Source organism: Schistocerca americana, chromosome 7 (assembly GCF_021461395.2).
Source record: "Schistocerca americana isolate TAMUIC-IGC-003095 chromosome 7, iqSchAmer2.1, whole genome shotgun sequence".
Taxonomy (NCBI): Eukaryota; Metazoa; Arthropoda; class Insecta; order Orthoptera; family Acrididae; genus Schistocerca; species Schistocerca americana.
The window spans coordinates 351095672-351119638 of NC_060125.1; the positions used below are offsets into that span (position 1 = coordinate 351095672).

At 42.0% G+C, this 23967-nt stretch overlaps 1 protein-coding gene and 1 non-coding gene across 2 annotated transcripts in view; both read right to left on the reverse strand.

The window, feature by feature from the left end:
• Positions 1 to 23967, reverse strand: part of LOC124622158 (thymidine phosphorylase-like) — a 186297-nt gene that overhangs the window by 102882 nt on the left and 59448 nt on the right. The window lies entirely within an intron of this gene.
• Positions 3062 to 3134, reverse strand: Trnav-cac. The gene has a single exon. It is a non-coding gene; the product is annotated as a tRNA-Val (tRNA).

The following is a 23967-nucleotide window of genomic DNA, read 5'->3' on the forward strand; positions in this document are numbered from 1 at the left end:
TGAAGACGACACGTCTCCATTCGTCCCTCCATTCACGCCTGTCGCGACACCACTGAAGGCGGGCTGCACGATGTTGGGGCGTGAACGGAAGACGGCCTAACGGTGTGCGGGACCGTAGCCCAGCTTCATGGAGACGGTTGCGAATGGTCCTCGCCGATACCCCAGGAGCAACAGTGTCCCTAATTTGCTGGGAAGTGGCGGTGCGGTCCCCTACGGCACTGCGTAGGATCCTACGGTCTTGGCGTGCTTCCGTGCGTCGCTGCGGTCCGGTCCCAGGTCGACGGGCACGTGCACCTTCCGCCGACCACTGGCGACAACATCGATGTACTGTGGAGACCTCACGCCCCACGTGTTGAGCAATTCGGCGGTACGTCCACCCGGCCTCCCGCATGCCCACTATACGCCCTCGCTCAAAGTCCGTCAACTGCACATACGGTTCACGTCCACTCTGTCGCGGCATGCTACCAGTGTTAAAGACTGCGATGGAGCTCCGTATGCCACGGCAAACTGGCTGACACTGACGGCGGCGGTGCACAAATGCTGCGCAGCTAGCGCCATTCGACGGCCAACACCGCGGTTCCTGGTGTGTCCGCTGTGCCGTGCGTGTGATCATTGCTTGTACAACCCTCTCGCAGTGTCCGGAGCAAGTATGGTGGGTCTGACACACCGGTGTCAATGTGTTCTTTTTTCCATTTACAGGAGTGTATTTCTTTACGTACTACACGAATATGTAATAAAAAATAGGGGTTCCTATTTTTAAAAAAACGCAGTTATCCGTTTGACCTATGGCAGCGCCATCTAGCGGGCCAACCACAGTGCCATCTGGTTTCCCCCTTCAAGCTAGACGAGTTTCGTTCTTTGTAGTTTTTTCGTTTTATGCTTATTTCGTGAGATATTTGGCCCTGTCACTATCAATGGACCACCCTGTAGATTCACTTCTACTACATTTCTGTCGTGAAATCAAAATGCCTGGTTTCAGCATTTATGTTCTGTTGATTACATCTGACTTGTACATTAATGTCAGACCAAAATATGGCTAGCTGGACCACCACCACATAGAACTGTCCTACCAACGCTACAGCATTTTTCTTTGTTTCCCACTGAAGATCAGAAAACAGACGCATCCAACAGTGGATGTCACATAGCTGTTTCTTATGGGACTGGCAGTTCATCGCTTGTATAACATGCCTGCCAGCTGGCCGTTGCTGTGAACTCGACGCTGCCGCGCCAACCACGGACTGCGAACGCTGCACCGGCGCGCACGCGTGTCGCGTGCCACTGTCGCGCCACTCTTATCTCCTCCCGGTGAGTTCCTCTGGCGCTACTGTGCACTGTTGTGCTGTAACTAAACAGTATTCATCATAAGAAGAAACCTCAGGTCAACATTACACCATTCCGCGTCTGATTCAATCTCATTGGTATTTTTTGTGATATCTCAAAGTCCTTTGATTGTGTAAATCATGGAATTCTTTTAGATAAGCTAAATCATTATGGTCTGAGGGGGGGCAGTGCACAAATGGTTTAATTCATACTTAACTGGAAGAATGCAGAAAGTTGAAATAAGTGGTTCATGTAATGTTAAAACAACAGCTGATTCCTCAAACTGGGGGGCTATCATGTACGGGGTCCCACAGGGTTCGGTCTTAGATCCTTTACTGTTCTTGATATACATTAATGACTTACCATTCCACATTGATGAAGATACAAAGTTAGTTCTTTTTGCTGATGATACAAGTATAGTAACAACATCCAAAAACCAAGAACTAAGTGATGTAATTGTAAATGATGTTTTTCACAAAATTATTAAGTGGTTCTCAGCAAACGGACTCTTTTTAAATTTTGATAAAACTGAGTATATACAGTTCCGTACAGTAAATGGCACAACTTCAGTAATAAAGATAGACGTTGAACAGAAGTCTGTAGCTAAGGTAGAATTTTCAAAATTTTTAGTTGTGTCCATTGATGAGAGGCTAAAGTGGAAGCAACACATTGATGGTCTGCTGAAACGTCTGAGTTCAGGTACGTATGCTATTAGGATTATTGCAAATTTTGGCGATAAGAATCTCAGTAAATTAGCTTACTATGCCTACTTTCATTCACTGCTTTCGTATGGCATCATATTCTGGGGTAATTCATCATTGAGTAGAAAGGTACTCGTTGCTCAAAACGTGTAATCAGAATAATTGCTGGAGCCCACCCACGGTCATCCTGCAGACATCTATGTAAGGATCTAGGGATCCTCACAGTAACCTCACAGTATATATATTCACTTATGAAATTCGTTATTAATAATCCAACTCAGTTCAAAAGTAATTTCAGTGTGCTTAGCTATAACACCAGGAGAAATGATGATCTTCACTACGCAGGGTTAAATCTGACTTTGGCACAGAAAGGGGTAAATTATGCTGCCACAAAAGTCTTTGGTCACCTACTAAACAGCATCAAAAGGCTGCCAGATAGCCAACTAACATTTAAAAATAAATTAAAAGAATTTATGGATGACAACTCCTTCTATTCATTGGCTGAATTTTTAGATATAAATTAAGGGAAAAAAACAACAACTTAAACATTAGTGTCATGCAATATTTTGTGTAATGTAATATCTTGTACAGACATCTTTTATTAACCTGACACGTTCCACATCATTACGAAGTGTCGTATTCATGATCTATGGAACAAGTATTAATCTAATCTAATCACGTGGGGCGGAATTCAAGGTGTGTCCAATACCGTCAAGTGCGATCATAAGGATACGTTGTGGGGATGTGTTACACGTGCATAGCAGATGCATGTTAGTATGTCTTGTTTAAAGTGATGAAAAAGTGTTTTCCGCCCGGAATCGAACAGGGGAACTTCTGCGTGTTAGGCAGACGTGATAACCGCCACACCACGGAAACTGCTTCTGTGCGCCATACAACACAGACAACTTGTAATGAGATTGCCATCGTAACTTAAAATTAAAAAAAAAAAAAATGCGGTACTTGCATAACGAAGGTACATGCAGCAGATCCACACATGACGTGGCTCACTGAAGCAGAATACGATATAGGCAGGAAAGTACTGTTTCCGCCCGGGATCGAACCGGGGACCTTCTGCGTGTGAAGCAGACGTGATAACCGCTACACTATGGAAACGACAGACGCGATGAGTCCATCCTTGTTCACTCCAAATTGCCTCAAACTGTCTTTCGTCCGAGCATGCACACACAATAGTTCTTTTGGCAACCTGAAACCCATCACAGCCGAGGGCTCAAGAAGTCTTCGGGGTGCTCGAGAGGGTGTCTGCCGTAGCACCCTGAACGAGATAGCGGCGTTTCGCGCAGTTGTTATTGCAAGTAATATCACCAAAAACAATCACTTTCTTAGCAGTAGGCATTGCGAGTCCAGCGGCACGCACATAGACTGAGCGATAATTCGGGACAACAGCCTTACCGACGCATTTAATTCTACATCTACATGACTACTCTGCAATTCACATTTAAGTTCTCGGTAGAGGGTTCGTCGAACCACAATCATACTATCTCTCTACCATTCCACTCCCGAACAGCGCACGGGAAAAACGAACACCTAAACCTTTCTGTTCGAGCTCTGATTTCTCTTATTTTATTTTGATGATCATTCCTACCTATGTAGGTTGGGCTCAACAAAATATTTTCGCATTCGGAAGAGAAAGTTGGTGACTGAAATTTCGTAAGTAGATCTCGCCGCGACGAAAATCGTCTTTGGTTTAATGACTTCCATCCCAATTCGCGTATCGTATCTGCCACACTCTCTCCCCTACTACTTGATAATACAAAACGAGCTGCCCTTTTTTGCACCCTTTCGATGTCCTCCGTCAATCCCAGCTGGTAAGGATCCCACACCGCGCAGCAATACTCTAACAGAGGACGAACGAGTGTAGTGGAAGCTGTCTCTTCAGTGGACTTGTTGCATCTTCTAAGTGTCCTGCCAATGAAACGCAACCTTTGGTTCGCCTTCCCCACAATATTATCTATGTGGTCTTTCCAACTGAAGTTATTCGTAATTTTAACACCCAGGTACTTAGTTGAATTGACAGCCTTGAGAATTGTACTATTTATCGAGTAATCGAATTCCAACGGATTTCTTTTGGAACTCATGTGGATCATTTAGCGTCAACTGCCACCTGCCACACCATACAGCAATCTTTTCTAAATATCTTTGCAACTGATACTGGTCTTCGGATGACCTTACTAGACGGTAAATTACAGCATCATCTGCGCACAACCTAAGAGAACTGCTCAGATTGTCACCCAGGTCATTTATATAGATCAGGAACAGCAGAGGTCCCAGGACGCTTCCCTGGGGAACACCTGATATCACTTCAGTTTTACTCGATGATTTTCCGTCTATTACTACGAACTGCGACCTTCCTGACAGGAAATCACGAATCCAGTCGCACAACTGAGACGATACCCCATAGGCCCGCAGCTTGATTAGTAGTCGCTTGTGAGGAACGGTGTCAAAAGCTTTCCGGTAATCTAGAAATACGGAATCAACTTGAGATCCCCTGTCGATTACGGCCATTACTTCGTGCGAATAAGGAGCTAGCTGCGTTGCACAAGAACGATGTTTTCTGAAACCATGCTGATTACGTATCAATAGATCGTTCCCTTCGAGGTGATTCATAATGTTTGAATACAGTATATGCTCCAAAACCCTACTGCAAACCGAAGTGAATGATATAGGTCTGTAGTTAGATGGATTACTCCTACTACCCTTCTTAAACACTGGTGCGACCTGCGCAATTTTCCAATCTGTAGGTACAGATCTATCGGTGAGCGAGCGGTTGTATATGAGTGCTAAGTAAGGAGCTATTGTATCAGCGTAATCTGAAAGGATCCTAATCGGTATACAATCTGGACCTGAAGACTTGCCTGTATCAAGCGATTTGAGTTGCTTCGCAACCCCTAACGTATCTACTTCTAAGAAACGAATGCTAGCAGCTGTTCGTGTTTCAAATTCTGGAATATTCCATTCATCTTCCCTGGTGAAGGAATTTCGGTAAACTGCGTTCAATAACTCCTCTTTAGCGGCACAGTCGTCGGTAACAGTACCATCGGCACTGCGCAGCGAAGGTATTGACTGCGTCTTGCCGCTTGTGTACTTTACATACGACCAGAATTTCTTCGGATTTTCTACCAAATTTCGAGACAATGTTTCGTTGTGGAACCTATTAAAGGCATCTCGCATTGAAGTCGGTGCCAAATTTCGTGCGTCTGTAAATTTTAGCCAATCTTCGGGATTTCGCGTTCTTCTGAACTTCGCATGCTTTTTCCGTTGCCTCTGCAACAGCGTTCGGACCTTTTTTGTGTACCATGGGGGGGGGTCAGTTCCATCTCTTACCAATTTATGAGGTATGAATCTCTCAATTGCTGTTGCTACTATATCATTGAATTTGAGCCACATCTCGTCTACATTTGCATAGTCAGTTCGGAAGGAATGGAGATTGTCTCTTAGGAAGGCTTCTAGTGACACTTTATCCGCTTTTTTAAATAAAATTATTTTGCGTTTGTTTCTGGTGGATTTGGAAGAAACGGTATTGAGCCTAGCTACAACGACCTTGTGATCACTAATCCCTGTATCAGTCATGATGCTCTCTATCAGCTCTGGATTGTTTGTGGATAAGAGGTCAAGTGTGTTTTCGCAACCATTTACAATTCGCGTGGGTTCGTGGACTAACTGCTCGAAATAATTTTCGAAGAAAGCATTTAGGACAATCTCTGAAGATGTTTTCTGCCTACCACCGGTTTTGAACAAGTATTTTTGCCAACATATCGAGGGAAGATTGAAGTCCCCACCAACTATAACCGTATGAGTGGGGTATTTATTTGTTACGAGACTCAAATTTTCTCTGAACTGTTCCGCAACTATATTATCGGAGTCTGGGGGTCGGTAGAAGGAGCAAATTATTAACTTAGTTCGGCTGTTAAGTATAACCTCCACCGATACCAATTCGCACGGAGTATCTACTTCGACTTCACTACAAGATAAACCACTACTGACAGACACAGACACTCCACCACCAATTCTGCCTAATCTATCTTTCCTGAACACCGTCTGAGACTTCGTAAAAATTTCTGCAGAACTTATTTCAGGCTTTAGCCAGCTTTCTGTACCTATAACGATTTCAGCTTCTGTGCTTTCTATTAGCGCTTGAAGCTCAGGGACTTTCCCAGCACAACTACAACAGTTTACAACTACAATTCCGACTGTTCCTTGATTCAAGCACGTCCTGTATTTGCCATGCACCCTTTGAGATTGCAGCCCACGCCGTACTTTCCCGAGGCCTTCTAACCTAAAAAACCGCCCAGTCCACGCCACACAGCCTCCGCTACCCGTGTAGCCGCCAGCTGAGTGTAGTGACAGCAACGGCCAGCCATGCAATGATATGAGCAGTGGCAGTTGAGACGTATGATGAAACGAGCACGCAAACAATATAGTTTCGAATGTCATTTAATTTTTAAAGATAATCAAATTATGTTCTACAAAACTCCAACACTAGTAACACCCTTCTTAGGTGACCAGACGGAAAGCATAAAATGCTCTCGTTCTCACCTAACAATATAGCTTCGAACGTCATTTAATTTTTAAAGATAATCAAATAATATTCTACAAATCTCCAGCACTACTACACCATTCTTGGGTGAGCAGACGGCCCGCCGGAGTAGCCGAGCGGTTCTAGGCGCTTCAGTCTGGAACCGCGCGACCGCCAGGGTCGCAGGTTCGCATCCTGTCTCGGGCATGGATGTGTGTGATGTCCTTAGGTTAGTTAGGTTTAAGTAGTTCTAAGTTCTAGGGGACTGATGACCTCTGATGTTAGGTCCCATAGTGCTCAAAGCCATGTGAACCATTTGAGCAGATGGAAAGCATAAAATGCTCTCGTTCTCACTTAACATAATATTCAAATTGCAAACGAGAGTGATGAAAATTCCTAACTTAGCGAGTTATGTGTAACACAAAAGCATACTGCAGGGATCTCACCGTATTGTTGAATACTGAACCCATTGAAGGTATTAACTAGTCAGTCTCCCACCTTTTAGCACCTTCCTTATCCGAATCCGAGAAATACACTTCAGTTCTGGTGCCTTCTACGACGCGTATCACTCTGCTTCGTTTGCAACTATATCTCTGGTATAAAACAATGAACATAGTCCAGATAAAGAGTATTTGGTTTTCCATTTTTGTCCTGAAAATTAAATTGGTATGTTTTCTTAATTTAAGCAACCTTTATTAACAATCTTTCATAAAATATCGATAGCTAAGAATTTATATTTGAAAGCCGTAAATTTAGCTGAATACCTAGGTACTACAATTAAACATCTTAAAGTGGAAGGAACACATAGAAAATGTTGTGGGGAAGGCTAACCAAAGACTGCGTTTTATTGGCAGGACACTCAGAACATGTGACAGATCAACTAAGGAGACTGCCTACACTACGCTTGTCCGATCTCTTTTACAATACTGCTGCACGGTGTGGGATCCTTACCAGATAAGGCTGGCAGAGTACATCGAAAAGGTTCAAAGAAGGGTAGCACGCTTTGTATTATCGCGAAATATGGGAGAGAGTGTCACAGAAATGATACAGGATTGCGGCTGGACATAATTAAAAGAAAGGCGTTTTTCGTTGCGAAGGAATCTTCTCACGAAATTCGAATCACCAACTTTCTCCTCCGAATGCGAAAATATTTTTTTGACACCGACCCGCATACGGAGAAACGATCACCACGATAAAATAAGGGAAATCAGAGCTCGCACGGAAAGACATAGGTGTTTGTTCTTTCCGCGCGCTGTAAGAGTTTGGAATAATAGAGAATTGTGAAGGTGGTTCGATGAATCCTCTGCCAGGCACTTGAATGTGATTTGCAGAGTATCCATGTTGATGTAGATGTAGAAATGGAAACAGGAATTTCGCGTGCAATACGTAATCAGAAACAAGAAGACGTGCATTATTCATAAAAATGATGATGAATTTCAAATTGCGAGAAGTAAGTATTTCAAATTGAAAAGGCCAGACTTGAACCAACGATCCACTAACTACACCACTATACTACACCACTATACTACGCCACCTCCGCTACTCATCCAATGCGTATTTGTCTCTCAGCTGTGTCAAATACAGTCACTCGGAAAACTTCAAAGCCGATGTTTTCTGTAAATTAATGAAAAACATTAAGAACAACCATTTCTCGGCATTTTTTAACCGTGTTCTACACCCGCGTTTCACACGAAGCGGGAGTGAGCCTCAGCCATTTTCATACTGCGTACTAATAGCGCGACAATCAGAGCACAACAGTACAGAGACTGTGACTGCACACGGTTTTTGAAATAAAAAAAACTACATAGCTAAAGAATGATCAAGATAAACGTTGATGGTTGTTAATGCATTAGAATATCTTAAATGTTTCATTTAACGTAACTTAGTAATAAGATAACTAATACACAAGCAGGACCTACTTCCAAGAGTGTAACAACACTGTACGTATGCTACAGCTTCTGACCAACCATCGCGTTTGTGTTGGTTTACATCAGGTTTATACTTATGGTGAAGAAGAGTATAGCAGTAATTCGTTCGGAAAAATGCGGTGTCTTCAAGTAAATTTATAGTGACATGAGTCATGGAGGAGGTTGCGACAATGTTGAAAATTTTATGGCTACTTCATTATTAGCTTTATAATCTCCATTTGTTCCAGAGGTGGAGCTTGTTGCCATCTGTGTAACAGTTATTCAAAATCTTCCATTTTAAGTGAGCAGGTAAATGTCATCTGTAAATGACAGTATTGTCTCCAATATTGAAGAGTGTTTCTTGAAAGTTTTCGGTATATCGTAACCTATTTTTGTGCAAGAGTTTTTACTTCTGTTTTTGAAATTTTTGTCGAGGATAAAAATGTGTTATTCAGTTACTCGATCAAAAAGTGAACAGAATTTTGGACAGCCTATATTTCTAAGTACGTGTTTAACGTTTCTAGTTTATACACGCGTTCATTGTCCAAGTTTTGACCATTGTTGCTTGTTATACCTTCTAACAAAGAAAAATAGCATTTAACTTATAAATTTTTCGATACACTATTTGTTCCAAACATTACGGTTTTAGTTATAATGTCACTGAGCACTTTTAAACTGATCCCACATTGGAAACAAAATCACTTAACGTAATTACGTGTTACATGATTTACAGCCTATCATAACACGGACAGATTTTGCTCTTAATTGGTCCTCCACGTAACCTAAAATAACTTGGTGATCCTAGGATTAATGATGGAAGTCCCTTCCTTCATGGCTGCACGCTTGGAACGATTCAACGAATTACTAGAGAGTCGAACTGGTGATCCTTTAGGTACAAGACTATCGATGCAATTCTGTTCGTAAATCGACTACACCAAGTTCTCATAACTTCTTATCATTTTGAGAATTATGGCTTTTGTCAGAATTTTAATTTAGATCTTGTGACCCTGAATGTGCATAGCTGTACATTGTCTCTCATCACTATATTATGCCACTTATTAGATATTTCGAGATATTACAACAATTGAAGCAGTTAGATAAATCTTTTGGCAGTGATCAGCAATCAGTTAGGATTTAGGTATTGCTTTAACTTTGGAATTATGGCTAGTGAATGTTCTTTCTGTTGCCACAATTTAGATAAAGATCTTCCGACAGATTCTACATTGATTATAAGCGACATTATGCCACTAATTTAAGAACTGACCTTTCAATGTCGATCCTTGCTCGAGAAATTCAAATGAAAAGTGTTCTAATGAATACTTTTATTTCCCATCAATATGGAGTTACGAGAAGCGCTTTCCCCACTTGACATCCTGCGAACCATGGATGGAGGGCAATGAGCAAATTTCATATCCCTAGATTTTCGATAAGCATTTGACATGATGCCTCACTGTAGACTGTTAAAGAAGGTACGATAATACGGATTACGTTACCAGATAAATGAGTAGATCGAAGACATCTTAAGTAACAGAAGCTAGCATCCCCATGTTCGATTCCATTTGTATGATTGTGACCCACGACCGTATTGTAATTCGGGACAGACAGAACGCCAGCAATAGTCTTAATATCATCTGCCTTTTTATTGCGGATCCAGACAGTACAGTTATCGTCAGTGGATTATGGGTACTCACGTAGACCCGACACAATTATAAAAACATGTATTAGAAACACATATTCCAGCATAACTCAGGCATGTACAAGCATAATGTTTGCTGACGATAGACGCCTTGTTAGCTAAAATCTAGATCTCCATCAAAAAAAGACATGACAACATTACGACCAATGCTGACCTTCCTTCTGTTCTAGAAGCTAGTATGTTATTCTCGATGGCGAGTGTTCATCAGACACAAGGGTATCGTCAGAAGTGCTCAAGGGTAGTGCAATAGGACGGCTTTTGTTCTTTACGTACATAAATGATCTAACGAACAGGATAAGCAGCAGTTTACGGCTGTTGGCTGATGACGCGGCGATGTACAAGGAGGTGTCGTCGTTGAGTGACTGCAGGATTGTACAAGATGATTCAGACAAAATTTCTGGTTTGTGTGATAAATGGCAGCTTGCTCTAAATGTAGACAAATGCAAGCTAATGCAGATGAGTAGAAAATACAATCCTGTATTGTTCGAATACACTATTAGTATTCTGCTTGACAGTCACGTCGATAAAATATCTAGACGTAACGTTGCAGATCGGTAAGGGGGGGGGGGTGACTTATGACCTCAGCAGTTGAGTCCCATAGTGCTCAGAGCCATTTGAAGATCGGTAAGGAACGGGACGAGCACGTAGAGACGGTAGCAGGCAAGCGGACTCGTCAACTTAGGTTTATTACGGGAATTTTATGGAAGTGTAGCTCATCTATAGAGGCCACGTATAGAACACTAGTGCGATCCATTCTCGAGTACTGCTCGAGCCTTTATGATGCTATCCCCATGTCGGATTAAAGGAAGACATCGAAGCAATTCAGGGGTGAGCCGGTAGATTTGTTACCGGTAGCTTAGGTCAACACCCAAGGATTACGAAGACGCTCCGTGAACTCAAGTGGGAATCAAATGGCTCTGAGCACTATGGGACTCAACTGCTGTGGTCATAAGTCCCCTAGAACTTAGAATTACTTAAACCTAACTAACCTAAGGACATCACACACATCCATGCCCGAGGCGGGATTCGAATCTGCGACCGTAGCGGTCGTGCGGTTCCAGACTGTAGCGCCTTTAACCGCTCGGCCACTCCGCAAATGGGAATCCATGGACGGAAAACGACGCTCTTTTCGTGAAGCACTGCTGAGTAAATTTAGAGAACCGGCATTTGCACAGCTGATTGGAGAGCGATGCTGCTGCCGCCAAAGTGCATTTCGCGTAAGCACCGCGAAGACAAGATAAGAGACATTAGGACTTGTACGCAGGCGTGTAGATAGTCGTTTTTCCCTCGCTCCATTTGGGAGTGGAACAGAAAAAGAAGTGAGTCTTCCACCATACGCCACATGGTGGCCTGATGAGTGTATATGTAGATATACACCGAAGCGTCGAAGAAACTGATATAGGCATGCGTATTCAGATACAGAGACATGTTAACAGGCAGAACACGGCGCAGCGGTCGGCAACGCCTATATAAGACAACAAGTGTCTGACGCAGTTGTTAGATCGGTTCCTGCTGCTACAATGGTAAGTTATCAAGATGTAAGTGAGTTTGAAAGTGGTGTTATAGTTGGCGCATGAGCGATGGGATACAGCATCTCCGAGATAGCGATGGAGTGCGGTTTTTCCCGTACGACCATTTCAATAGTGTACCGTGAATATCAGGAATCCGGTAAAACATCAGATCCCCGACAACGCTGCGGTCGGAGAAAATTCCTGCGAGAACGGGACCAATGACGACTGAAGAGAATCGATCAACGTTACAGAAGTGCAATCAGCCCGCAAATTGCTGCAGATTTCAATGCTGGGCCGTCAGCAAGTATCAGCGTGAAAACCATTCAACGACACATCACTGAAATGGGCTTTCGGATCCGAAGGCCCACTCATGTACCCTTGATGACTGCACGACACAAAGCTTTACCACTCGCCTGGGCCTGTCAACACAGACTTTGGAATGTTGATGACTGGAAACATACTGCCAGGCCGGAGCAGACTCGTTTCAAATTGTATCGAGCGGATGGACCCTGCATGTCAGCAAGGGACTGTTCAAGCTGGTGGAGGCTCCGTAATGATGTGGGGCGTGTGCAGTTGTAGTGATATGGGACCCCTGATACGTCTAGATACGACTCTGAATACGCCTCGATACGATTCTAACAGGTAATACGTAAGTAAGCATCCTGTCTGATCACCTGCATCTATTCATGTCCATTGTTCGTTCCGATGGACTTGGGCAATTCGAGCAGGACAATGCGACACCCCACACGTCCAGAATTGCTACAGAGTGGCTTCAGGAACACTTTTCTGAGTTTAAACACTTTCGCTGGCCACCAAACTCCCCGGACAAGAACACTATTGAGCATATCTGGGATGCCTTGCAACGAGATGTTCAGAAGAGATCTCCATCGCCTCGTACTCTTACAGATTTACCGACAGCCCTGCAGGATTCATGGTGCCAGTTCCTTCCAGCTCCACTTCAGATATTAGTCGAGTCCATACCACGTCGTGTTGCGGCACTTCTGTGTGTTCGTGGGGACTCTACATGATATTAGACAAGTGTACCAGTTTCTTTGGCTCTTCAGTGTATATGTCACTTCTCAGTACGTAAATATCGTTAGCACAGGTGTAGATTATATCTTTACAGTCATCAAGGCTAGAACCACCTGTTGAGGTAGGGCATACAAATTTAGTGCCGACTATTATTTGAACGGTTTCCTTATTTTCGTTTTTGCTTACCGTTTTCAAGTAACAGCGTTTGTAGAACTTGCCGCTCCACGGGAGGCAAAACAACAGTTTGAACATTTGACGCGCGAGTTAACACAGTTAATCCCGTTTTATAGCAAACTAGGCACGTGGCTGCCTAGCTTCTGTAAAGGAATAATTATCACATGCTCATCCACGTGGCTCATTGGCTCACTGCAGATGGAAGGCTTCTGCAGCACTTATCTGGAAATCCTAACTGTGGTGGTATTGAAAAATGGAACTCAGCGATTCAGCATGCTACGTCAACAGTTGACAGTTTGAAATCATTCGTAAGTAATCTTTAAAGATAGGCACATGACAGTATTCTACCACGTTTCGTATTCGCATTAACATTGGTCGAACTGAAGACTTTTATTTCTGTATTTATGTACTTCCCTACAACGCCTCATTGCTGAAGGGACCATATTAATGCATTTCTTACGTTGTCACACAGCCATAACTGATTTGCTGTGAGTTGTCATTGATTACCTTCGGATGTGGTGGTAACTAGAGGATGACATTCTGGCTATTATGTTATTTGCACTGGGAAACATCCGTCTCTTTCATCAGTTAAGTCATACGGATAAAACTGATCATTTAACGTTAACTGGGTTTTCCGTCGGTGCCTAGCAGGAAATGATAACAATATTAAATAATTTGTAAATTGTCTAAAGACGACTCTACGCCTGTTTTTATGGTTCCATACGTCGATTGGTACAAACGGAACACTTTACTTTGTTGTTCATCTGTCTGTGTCTGTCCGACTGTTCAAAATCTTTTTTCTCAGATACCGGTAGACTATGAAGTTGAAATTTATGTAACGTATTGAGGTCTACGGTCCTTGGCGGTGGAAAAACTTGAAGCTTCTAAGTCAATGTAATCTGAAGATAAGCAATTTCCGTTGACCCAGAATCTGAAAATTTGGCAAAAAGAAAAGTTTCAAAGTACAAACAACGCAAAAATCCGAAAATCGCTAACTTTTAGTTATGTAACACGATAAAAACATTTCCTTTGTCATTTGTTTTCCGACTGTCTGTCTGTCCCTTTTTCTCAGGAACGGATAGATATACTCTTGCCACTCGACACCGATAACAGGCAAAAATCATCGACTCTCGATTCACAGGATAGATGAACTGTCTGTATCCATAACTAAGTATGAACGAAACCGTCGGCGCACGGGTACTACCCGCACTTAACACGGATTTTCATTAGAGGGCGTGAATACACAAATGAAATTCATTGTGGTTTGTTATATGACCTGTTATAATAGTATTTAGTGGCTATATGTACCATAATTAAAAATAAGATAAAACTACACATTGATCTTGCCAGAAGTCGAGAAGCAGTTTATTGTTTTCTATCCGCTCTGGGCCCTCGAAACAGTATCCTGACCTCTGGAGCTCCCTTCGAGTGCTCAATAGATAGCTTAAACTAGTGTGTAAACTGTAGCGACGACCAATCCTTCACTCCCAATCGTTACCCTTATCAGCTGCCTGGATAGCATCGTTCTATTGGAGCGTTGCTTCACAAGCGCTCTCAGTTGTATAGTCACTGACTTGTCAAGGTAACGCCTTGCCGTAACGTTCATCGCGTTTATCGTGGTCGTCCCACTATTTATAAGACCGTTACGGATGTGGAAACAGATTATAGTACCCAAAATTGTATTTATTTGGTCACGAACCGGCTCTCGGCTTCCTTGGCCATCTTCAAATAGCAACTGAATGTCGCAAACACGAATAAAATGACATGCAACTCACACAGATATCAACTATACAGAATTTACAAAGCCGATGACATGTAGAGTGTTTAAAAAGGCAAGTACTAAATTATTATGTAGAAGTTTTACAGTCGTTTAAGAAAAACAGATAGATAACGCTACTGGAAATACTGGAGTCGACGAACATTTGACACTGGATGCCTGTTTAGTATTAAATGACTAAACTTAGTTTCTCTCTCCATTCTGTTAAATTTTTAGTTACAAATACTAGTTACAGAATTGTAAATTCAACATTATTTTTCATCAGTTGCTAAATTAATCTCTTGTTTCAAGTTTTGGTTAGTGTAAGTATTTCTGCATGACAAAAATATTTCCTATGTAAGAACTCTACGTGTCATCATTTCTGTATACTCCGTATATTCATTATCTGTGTTAGCAGCACGTCACTTTATCGATGTCTGGTACATTCAGTTGTCATTATATGATGGCGTAAAAAGTTAAAAATTGGTTCATAACGAAATAAACATAATTTTGTAGAAAATTAGGAAGTGTTTTCTATTTGATATTATTAATTTTGCATTTTGCTGTGCTTCGCCTGTTCTTAGATATGTAACAGAGAGCAGTCTTGTACCCTATTATTTTCTTAGTCTAGTTTGAAGTAAATCGTTTTGAACCTAATAAAACAATGTCAATACGTAATAAGTTAGTAGTTAGTAAAGTGACGTAATATGTCATATTAAGATGAGTTAAGTAGATTTTGTTGATATCATTTGTTTGCCATTCCACAAAGCTACACGATTTATTTAACTGGTATCCTGTCATTACTATTCTTAACGTATTAATACATTCTCATCAAAGCAAAAAAGGAGAAATCAAAGCTGTCTTATGTCTATCTGGTGCAAGGTTTAAACCACAAAATTCGATAGCTCCCCATGTAGAACGATAATCTAGTAACCGCTCAATTACTGTGCTCTTGCATCTACATCTTCACACATGCTCTGCAAGCCACTGTAAGGTGCGTGGCGAATGGTGCCACATACCACTCACTTCTAGTCATTTCCTTTCCTGTTCCATTCGCATTTAGAGCAAGAGAAAAACGACTGTATAAAGCCCCAGAGCGAGCCCTGATTTCTCGCATCTTATCTTCGTGGTCCTAACGCGACGTTTGTGGCAATAGAATCGATCTTAGAAAGTCATCAGTGGAATAGAAGGAGCTGTCCAGGAGAAATTATTTTAAATTAGCATGTACTGAAGGAGACCACTTTACAGATCAGCCCACAGAGGCTGCTGTCCTTTACCGTCCAGGGAGGGCCAAGCCTGCCTTGACATAACGGCTGTGCCGGCCACGGTGGCCGAGCGGTTCTAGGCGCTTTCGTCCGGAACCGCGCGACTGCTACGGTCGCAGGTTCGAATCCTGCCTCGGGCATGGATGTGTGTGTGATGTCCTTAGGTTAGTTAGGTTTAATTAGTTCTAAGTTCTAGGGGACTGATGACCTCAGATGTTAAGTCCCACAGCGCTCAGAGCCATTTAAACCATAACGGCTGCCACATGAGCCTTCCGCGATGCAGCAGAACTGCCAGCGATGCGCCGTCGCTTCTGCTGACTGTGTCCGCACTTTGCTGGCCCAAAGGAGCTGCCAGCGCTTGAGGGAGACGATTCTGTACTTCTGATTAATAAAAGTTTTGTTGTGAATAATGTTTCCTTGACACTCTCATGTGTGAACAGATACTCCTCTCCGCACCCTAGTCAGTTCAATCCTGACAACTGCAAGCGTCTGGATCTGGACCCCTATACTGCGTAAATCACCAGTCAGCATCCGCCAGTCAGATACATGAGTTTTTCCTGTAGTGGACCTGTAAGGCTCCTAGCTCTCTCTGCTCACGCCCACGATCGTAAGTGGACCTATCACAAATCCTGACGACATTCCAAGAGACTGAAGCTTTTCTTTAAATCTCCTGGTAGGCAGAGCCCATGTATCCCCGTCTTAAGAAACTACTTAGGTATTAAGTATGCGTCGTTATTAACCCTAAATCCTCCTCCCATCTTGATTCCTACTGCGTAGCTTGGCCACTATGTGCGTATCATAGCTACCCGCACATCTGGTGCGGCCCTTTCACGCACAGTTAACTTATACAACCGCAAATGGAAAAAGAAAACTATTAACTTTTGGTTAACAGATACCGGTTCATTTCCAGTAGTTTCATGAGAGCAATATCGGAGCAAACATATTAGAAAGAAATGAAGATGAAGACAGTGCACGTGCTACGACTGCTACCTTCGTTCCGTTGAAAGTATGAGACTACTGTGGAAAGGGAGGGGTCAGTTTACAGGTTGGTTTGTAAAAAGGAACATACAGCTTGCTCAGCCCTCTCTACTTGTCAGGAGGCGACTGATACCGTCCCTTCCAACCAAAATGATCTGTGAAATGAGAACGCATTCAGTTAAGGAAACTGCACTAATATACCTGCCACCATTAGTCAATGAATGAATTTATCATGCACAAGTAATATTTAGTGAAGTTCGTGGTTTTTTTCTAGTTTTTGCGAAATCAGAGGCCTTTTTGACTTATTCTACTGAGCTCAAATTTCCTAATTTAAAAAAAAGATATGGAAGGAAAAATCCGAGGGGTTACCCAAGAAAAGTTATAAAATTTTTAGAAAAATTGTTGTTTAAGAGCCACCGAAGCATAAAACCTACTATCATGAAATTTGAACGAAGTGTTTGCAGTATTCATATTGTGCTCTGCAAAATTCTGAAGGCGGCTCCCCCTTGACATTCTTTTCTTCCTTTACATGTTCTCCCACTACTATTTCGTTCTCTTTCTTTTCCTATTATCGAATTCCAGTCCTCCATCACAATTAAATTTCCGTCTTGCTTAACATTGTAATGGTACTTGAATTACGTAACCATTACGGCACGTCACCTCAACCTCTCGATACCAGCAACATTCTACTGTGTTTCTGTAAAGTAGTTAACATATTTCTGTGGCAACATTCAGATTTGATTTCATTAATGTAGAGGTACTTTGATGCATCGATATGTTCATATTGCAATGATATTATTCTTATGTGTATTCTTTCTTTTGTCACTATGATCTTTGAAGTACTTGTAACTCTGAATTTTGGGTGCGTAAGCGGTTATTAGAGAGTCAAGTCTAGGTCGTCATGTTAAAAAGACGCAAATTGTAGTCAGTTTATGAAATGTGAACTTTAACAGTGAGGAAGATATTTTCAAGTATGTTTTATATTGTGAAGTGATGTTGCAACAAAAGTAATAAAAAAGAAGTGTAACTTAAATTCGGAGTGCTGATTAATTTTTTTACATCACCATTGTCCTAACTTACAAAAGTTTAATCTTCAAGAATGGTTTATGAAACACATCTATAAAACTTTTGAATATCGCAGAATAACACCTAGGCCTCTTTGCGTCCGAGCTTGGAATCGCCACTACCTAGATTTTCGACGATTCAGCCATGAGTTCACAACGAGACCAGCGTGGGAAACACGAAAAGATGAGTGCCTAGTTCATCCATTATTTCATGAAATGACTTTATTAACTGTGCTATAATGACACCTGCAACATAATATAACTTTGTTGTTGCCCGAAAATGCGATATTTAGCAGCGTGAGCAACACTACAATCATAATTAATTTTTGACCTTTGTTGTGGTAGGGTTGTTAGAACATGCAGAACTATTTCTTTTATCAGCGTCTCTTAACACGACGGCGTGCTGAAAAGTAATGACTCCGAATTTCTTATGCGAAAACTTTTAAAGCTTTTTAAATAAATTAAACGTTATTAACATTATACCTCTATGTTCGTCATGTCTACATATTTATTTCTCAACGTAGTCACCTTGGGACGAACACATTTCTCCCACCCAGAGACTAGTTGTTAGTAAGCGTAGAATGTATGACTTTTTTGCAGAGCCACAACCTCGCCTCCGGTTGCACCACTTCATCACTACTTAAGCGAAATTCTCTAAAGTGTACTTTAAGTTTTGGAAACAGATGAGAGCCGGATGGGGCCAAGAAAGGACTGTATGGAGGTTGATCAATGACAGTGAACCCATGGCGTCGGACTGTTGCAGGTGTCGTATCGCTCTTGTGTGGCCAGGCATAGACATCCTGAAGGAGAATGTGCTCCACGTGCGGAGGGTTCTTCGAGTTCGAAACTCGTTTATAGTACGCTGTTTCTTACGCACTGAAACAGTTACGTTACACACCGCCATGTTACACGCTACAGATCGGAGCTCTATAGCGGCAGAGGGCTGAAAACATGTAGATATGAAGAATAAAGATAAAGAATGTTAATAACACTTGTTTTGTTTAAAAAACCTTAAGACTTTTACATAAAAAATTCGGAGGCATTACTTTTCAGCACGACCGTACATTTTTCAGTATCTTCATCATTTGCAGGTCTAAGCAGCTAAAAATTAAAATACCTGCTCCTTAACGCCATATCGTTTCCAGATTCATCCTTTATGGCTGTAATAACAAAACATTTGCACGGTTTAAGTAAACTACAAGTTTCTAGATCAGATCATACAGAACATGCGCTACCAAGTTAGGGCGTTCAGATATAAACTAAGTCCTCGTGGAGATAAAGTTGAAGCCAGAAAATGGCAATCCTTCCAAAAAGGAATACGAACAAATCCAGTTCAAGTGGAAATATATCATATCAGAAATACTCAAAAGGTCGTTATTTTTCGTTAGAGCTTCTATGTCGCCACGAAAAATCCCAATCGTAGCAGACACTACAATCTAAACGCTGAGTGACGTGCGGCTCTCAAAGCCTGCTTTACATTGGAGCGAAGATAAATAAACGACCATCATCGAACTAGAATACTCACTAGTGTAGACGGTAGGGGAGCGAAGGCGAATTGCTTTCTCTTGTGTTCGGTTCGCATTCGCTAGTATTCGCTCGTGTTTCGCTCGTTGCCTTTTAGCGAACCATCAAAGCAAGTTCGTGTCCTCTCCACTTAGGCAGTGAGAGTACAGAAAACTCCCGTCTGTTGCAATGTCTACTCTGTTGTTAGTATGAATCGCATGAGCGATGGAGTAGTAAGAAGAGACTGTAATGTTGCCGATAGAAGATTATAGAGATCATAGGTCTTCGTCGCATGTCACTGAAAAGAGTCATGATTATCTGTCCACTGGCAAAAGATTCCGGACTAATCCCCCATTCGGATCTCCGGGAGGGGACTGCCAAAAAAAATTACGACTAGGGACGTGGAGCATCAGAAGCTTGAACATGTTAGGGAAGCTACAAAATCTGAAAATGGGAATGCAGGGGCTCAAATTAAATACAGTGGGTGTCAGTGAAGTGAAACGGAAAGAAGACAAGAATTTTGGTCAGACGAATATAGGGTAATATCAATAGCAGCAGAAAATGGTACAACAGAAGTAGAACTCGTTATGCATAGGAAGGTAAGGCAGAGAGTGAGTTACTGTGAACAGTTCCGTGATGGGGCTGTTCTCATCATAATCGAAAGCAAACCAACACCGACAGTATAAGTTCAGGCATTCAAGCTGACGTCGCAGGCATAAGATGAAGCGATAGAAGAAGTATATGAGGATATTGAACGGGTAATTCAGTACGTAAAGGGAGATGAAAATCTAATAGAGGACTGGAATGCGATTGTAGGGGAAGAAGTAGAAGAAAGGTTTACAAAAGAATGTGGGCTTGGTGGTAATAATGAAAGGGGAGAAAGACTAATTCAGGTCTGCAATAAATTTCAGCCAGTAACAGCGAATATTCTGTTCAAGAATCACAAGACGTGAAAGCATACTTGGAAACGGAAGGAAGATACGGAAAGATACCAGTTTGATTACACCATGGTCAGGCAGAAATTCCAAAATCAGATACTGGATTGTAAGGCGTATCCAGGAGCAGATATAGACTCAAATCACAATCTAGTAGTGACAAAGCGTGGACTTAAGTTTGAGAGACTAGTCTGGAAAAATTATTGTACAAAGAAATGGGGTACGGATGTACTAGGGAATGAAGAGATATGCTTGAATTTCTCTCAGGCAACAAATAATGTGATAATGAATAGCTCAGATGGCAGTTCAGTTGAAGAGGATGAAAAGGGCAATCACAGAAGCTACAAAGGAAATATAGGTACAAGGAAGGTAGCTGCGATGAAACTGTCGGTAACAGAAGAAGTACTTGCGTAGGTTGACGAAACAAGGAAGGACAAAAATGTCCAGGGAAATTCAAGAACAGAGAAATACAAGTCACTTAGGAATGAAGTAAATAGGAAATGCCGAGAAGATAAGGCCAAATGACTGCAGGAGGAAAATGTGAAGAAATCGAAAAAGAAATGATTATCGGAAGGACTGAATCAGCATATAGAATAGTCAAAACAACCTTCGCTGAAATTAAAGGGAAGGGTGGTAGCATTAAGAGTGGAGTAGGAATTCCACTGCTAAATGCAGTGGAGAGAGCGGACATGTGAAAAGAGTACCCGGAAGACTTGTCTGATGACGTGTCAGAAAGGGAAACAGAAGTTGATAGGGACCTGGTAGAGGATCCAGTATTAGAACCTGAATTTAAAAGATTTGAACGACTTAAAATCATGTAAAGCAGAAAGGGTATATAATATTTCATTGATTTTCCTACAATAATTGGGCGAAGTGGCAACGAAAGGACTGTTCTCGTTGGCGTGTAGAATGTATGAGACTGGATATACAGCATCAGACTCCCAGAAAAATATCAGCCACATAATTACGAAGGCAGACAAGCCAAATAAGAGCGAGAACTATCGCACAAAGAGTTTAACAGGTCATGGATCCAAGTTGCTGACAAGAATAATACACAGAAGAATGGAAAAGAAAAGAGGCAGTTATCACGTTGCGCTTCATAATGGAAGCAAAACTGAAGAAAAATCAAGACACGTTCATGATTTGTAGACCTGTACAGATTCGAAATTCTCAGAAAAATGTGGGTAAGCTATAGGGATAGATGGGTAATATACGGACTGTACAAGAATCAATAGACTAAATAACGAAGAACGAAATGTTCGGATTAAAAATGGTGTAAGACAGGAATGTAGTCTTTCACCCCTACTGATTAATTTATACATCAAAGAACTATTGACAGAAATAAAGGAGAGGTTCAACTGTGGAACCATATCAATGATAAGATTCGATGAGGACATTGCTTTCCTCAGTGAAATTGGAGAAGAATTACAGTATCTGTTGAGTGGAATCAACAGATGGAACGAATAGTCGAAAGAGTACAGAATGTGGACAGTGTAAATTGAAGTAAGACGAAAGTAATGGCAAGTAGTAGGGATGAGAACAACGAGAAACTTAACATTAGAATTGGGGATCAGAAATAGACGAAGTTAAGAAATCCTGCTACCTAGGAATCAAAATAGCCCTCGATGGACGGAGCAAGAAGGGTACAAGAAGCAGACTACCACTGTCAAAAAAGGCCCTTCCTGGCTAAAAGGACCCTAGTGGCATCAAACATAGGCCTTAATTTGTAGGAGAAATTTCTGAGAATGCACATATGGAGCACAGCATTGTATGGTAATGGAACATGGACAGTGGACCGGAGCAGAAGAGAATCAAAACATCTGACAGGTGGTGCTACAGAAGAATGTTGAATATTAGGTGGACTGATGACATAAGGAAAGATGAGGTTCTCTGCAGAATCAGCGAGAAAAGAAAATGTGGAAAACAAGAACTGCAGCATACGTTTGATCTATTTTTTGTGCGTTAATCTCCGATCTATAAACACACCAGTCACCCAACGCATAGAAGGAAGAATATGTTGTACCATTGCAATACATGTGCACAAAATAAATGTTAGCATATCCTCTTGTCGCCTTTGTAAGTGTGACCAGCAATAAAAAGTGGTGGAATAGTTCACAATGGAAGTGTGAGAACAGGGTAGAATTAGACGCCTGATGTTAAGATAAAACACTTTGAGTAATTGTAAGGCTGTCTTTAATATGATTAGCAATACTGCATCTACCATAATGTGCTCTAGAAAGATAGACAAGTCAAAGACTCACCGCATTGTCTGTAAGTCACTTGGTACCCCCACCAAACACATAGGACGTCTGTTGCCGTTGTCATGGTCGCCCCACCCACCAAAAACTGCCAGCTGAGATATCCGCTATAGATGATCTTCCAAGTGGGTGAGAAAAACGTCCCCCCCCCCCCCCCCCCCCAAGGGAATACTGGAGTTATGCACGTCCTGCATTCATGTATGCGTCAGCACCACATCTTATGCACACTGATAACACTGACAAATTAACATAGATAGAATCACACTGGACCCGCATTCGGGAGGACGACGGTTCAATCCCGCGTCCGGCCATCCTGATTTAGGTTTTCCGTGATTTCCCTAAATCGCTCCAGGCAAATGCTGGGATGGTTCCTTTGAAAGGGCACGGCCGACTTCCTTCCCCGCCCTTTCCTAATCCGATGAGACCGGTGACCTCGCTGTCTGGTCTCCTTCCCCAAAAACAACCCCAATAGATAGAGATGCTACAGCACCAGACTGTCACACAGCTCATCAGCTCTAAACTACCGTAAATGTATTTCGTATTATACTGCATGCCTGACTGCCACTAAACCCATCAGCTGTGCAACACAGATACAGAGATGTCACTAGCTTTGATGGTGTGAGTCAGATACCACACGTGTCCGGCACACAGCTTGATGCAGTGTATTACTCGAGTTTAGTGATATGCAAAGCATCAGGACATTTTTCTGAGAAACAAATCCCTTGAATTGGAAAGCCTTCTATGCACTTGCTCTTGAAATGCATTCCACCCACAGAAAACTTGAAGACATTGGAGGCTGTGTTCATGATACCGGATACAAGAATAAAGGCAAAGCTGACATGAATATTTTGCAGCTGATATACAGTACATTAAGTAATCAAATACAAAAATCAGTTATACAATAGCTTAAAAAGATCAGTGATCTCGTGAGAAAATTCTGGAGAGAGACTACGCAACACGCCAACTCCTGGAGGTAGTGAAACATAATCATTTGGGATCCTGGAATGACATAGCCATCCATCCCCGCCTTAAGGTATACTTATAGTGCATTGCACACAGTCTGCACTGAACATTAACACAAGAACTTCAGTACACTGTCCCAGGAAACACTGCAACAATCTGAGTGCTTAAACACATCAGCACTACTTGTTGGCCTAGAGGGCATTCGTTTCTTGTGGTAACCTACACATGTTTTTAAAATCATATGTAGCAGAAAGCCTGTTGCTATATTAACATTGATCTTAATGGGCAAGCAAACATTATCATGACAAGCGCAGCAGCAAATCCCACACTGATAAGCAAATGTAGAATGTATGATGTCGTGATCATGTGA